The 2,500-nt window shown below is 36.1% G+C and overlaps 1 protein-coding gene and 1 long non-coding RNA gene across 2 annotated transcripts in view; one reads left to right on the forward strand and one right to left on the reverse strand.

The window, feature by feature from the left end:
• LOC138015417 (pancreatic lipase-related protein 2-like) overlaps window positions 1–2,500 on the forward strand; it is a 274,790-nt gene that overhangs the window by 214,604 nt on the left and 57,686 nt on the right. The gene's annotated exons all lie outside the window — the stretch shown is intronic.
• The window catches only part of LOC138015354 (uncharacterized), a 13,812-nt gene that overhangs the window by 764 nt on the left and 10,548 nt on the right, over window positions 1–2,500 (reverse strand). The window contains exon 2 of the long non-coding RNA XR_011125540.1: window positions 1–399. This exon is cut by the window's left edge and continues 764 nt beyond it. This is a non-coding gene — a long non-coding RNA (uncharacterized lncRNA). The remainder of the gene's footprint in view (window positions 400–2,500) is intronic.

The following is a 2,500-nucleotide window of genomic DNA, read 5'->3' on the forward strand; positions in this document are numbered from 1 at the left end:
ATGATCAAATACGCATAACAATTATAAAATTTAGAAATTACATCAGATAGCAAATTAAAGTAGAACCCTTATTTAAATATACAAAAACTCATAAACCTTATTCAGTTAAATTGTGAAAAACTATTAAAACCTAGCACAATTAAATCCTAATTAAAAGCTAAATTAAAATTAAAAGGTGAGTCTTTGGTAAAATATGGAGGACGGTAAATAATTACGAGTCGAACATTTGAGGAATTTCCAGTGAGTAGCCATTCAGAGAATTTGAAAAACTCAAGCTCCTTTCCATCAACTTTCTTGAATCTCGAAACATAAGTCCGGTACCACCTCCAATGAACGTCTAGCCATTAGGACAAATTTCAGCTCTCACAGCATCATCATCCTCATCCCTTAGCCAGGTCTCTATGAACGCAAATAAAACAAAAGGAAAAGAAAAAGAGGCAACTTAGTTTACTGGTACCAGTTCACAATTTAAGTAAACCACTTTTACGGCCCTTTTAGAGATTTCTCACGTTACGAATATAATTAGCTGGGCGTCACCAGTTAAAGGTATATCAATAGTCTCTTTATGTGCTTCACGACGCGCTTAACGTAAAAGTCGACTAATGGCCCTCGCCTTTGTTACAAGGTGATTATGGCTTAACAGGTCCGCAGTAAAGTAAAACTTACGTTGCGTTATATTTGGCGCAAATATTTTTGGTTGATTTAGGTGAACATCTTTTCCAACCAGGTCGTAAGTACTTTGAAACGGTATAACTTCCTTCCTTAAATTACTTGACAACTTCCTGGATAAGATCATACAATCAATCAATCGCAAATCCTGTAGCACAATTGAGTGTCTGGTACAGCAAAAATCTTTTCGAGAAAGATATTCCACCACATGATTTTAGCAAGCTGAACATACATCCATGATACTTAAATCGCGGTAGCTTTGTGTTAACTTAGCATGGATTGTTATGAGAAAATTCGCCGTTGCACCGGCATTTCTTTGTTGTTTGGAAGATTATGAAAAAAAAAAAAACAACAGTAGCCTCTTTTCAGTTAACAACTAGAAATCTTAAGTTATTGTTCTACTCTGTAGATTGCCGATTCTTTGTACACCTGAACATGTGCAACGCCGTTTCACTAACTTTCATTTAACTGGCCTCTTTTTGAAAAACGAAATTTGTACCCCAGTTAGCCTCCCGAATTGCAAATAATCTGATCAGAGTGAAGCCGTTTTTTTAAAGGGGGAGCTCTTTTTATTACGTTGAACAAATTTCGAGGGCCATTAGTTCATCAGTTTTGTTACTGTCAGATGTTGCCCTCTCCGATAAAGTCTACTCTACTCTACTCTACTCTACTCTACTCTACTCTACTCTACTCTACTCTACTCTACTCTACTCTACTCTACTCTACTCTACTCTACTCTACTCTACTCTACTCTACTCTACTCTACTCTACTCTACTCTACTCTACTCTACTCTACTCTACTCTACTCTACTCTACTCTACTCTACTCTACTCTACTCTACTCTACTCTACTCAACTCTACTCTACTCTACTCTACTCTACTCTACTCATTTAGAAAACAAATAGTTCATTATCAGGTCATTTGAGTTTTTTTTCATTATTAAAATTTAAGTTATGTTTCCTTGGAAGTTAGCCAACTGCACTTTATTTCAGTAATAATGTTTTATTAGTTTCCTCGAAAGTTAGCCAGCTGAACTATTTTTTTTAGTAATGAAATTTATTGCGTTCTACTCATGGGATAATTTTCCCTAGCTATCGGTACCACTAATTCAGAATTTAAATTAAGTACCCCACTTTTTAATTGTCTAATTTTGGTCTATCTTATTTCAACCTGTGAATTGTAATCTTAGCTCTCTATTTTTAATTTTGGAAACTTCGTGGTGTTGATTAGAATTCGCTATCTTAATTAAAGTACTTTCCGCTCGTATTGTATGTTAGAAGTTGCATTATCAAATTGTAAACACTTGCCGTGTAAATGATGATATATAAACGAGTACGTTTGTAAAGCTTTTCCGATTACATGCACTACGATTAGGATTACGCTTATAACGTCGATTACAAAGATCAATGTTGTCGAGTGCAGAATAAACTACTGTTGGACTAAGTTATGTCTCTTCCTAGACGTTCGTAGTAAAGACCATTGAGGTAGATCCTCGTGACGAATTTCCGTTCCCGCAGGCAAGCAGTGCTCTCGAGAGTTAGATTCCCTCAGTTGTCAGTTAAAGTGTCGGTTGAGTCCGAAATTTACAGTGTTTGCAGGAAAAACCTATCGTCACAGTGGTGGAGAATCCGGGTACTTCTTGAATTTCTTGAAGTCCAACGAAGACGCTAGTTGAAGTAATCCCTTGAGTGCGAGAAAAAGGATAAAAAATCAACTCTTTGTCCTCATACATGTATATGAAGTCCTTGAAGAAAGTTCTTAGAAAGAAACTTTCGCCGTATAATCCGTTACCGTAGTTAAAGCCAGTACGCCTTAAGTAAATGAAGAAGTA

The sequence above is a fragment of the Montipora capricornis genome, chromosome 9 (genome assembly GCF_036669925.1).
Source record: "Montipora capricornis isolate CH-2021 chromosome 9, ASM3666992v2, whole genome shotgun sequence".
In the NCBI taxonomy this organism is placed as follows: Eukaryota; Metazoa; Cnidaria; class Anthozoa; order Scleractinia; family Acroporidae; genus Montipora; species Montipora capricornis.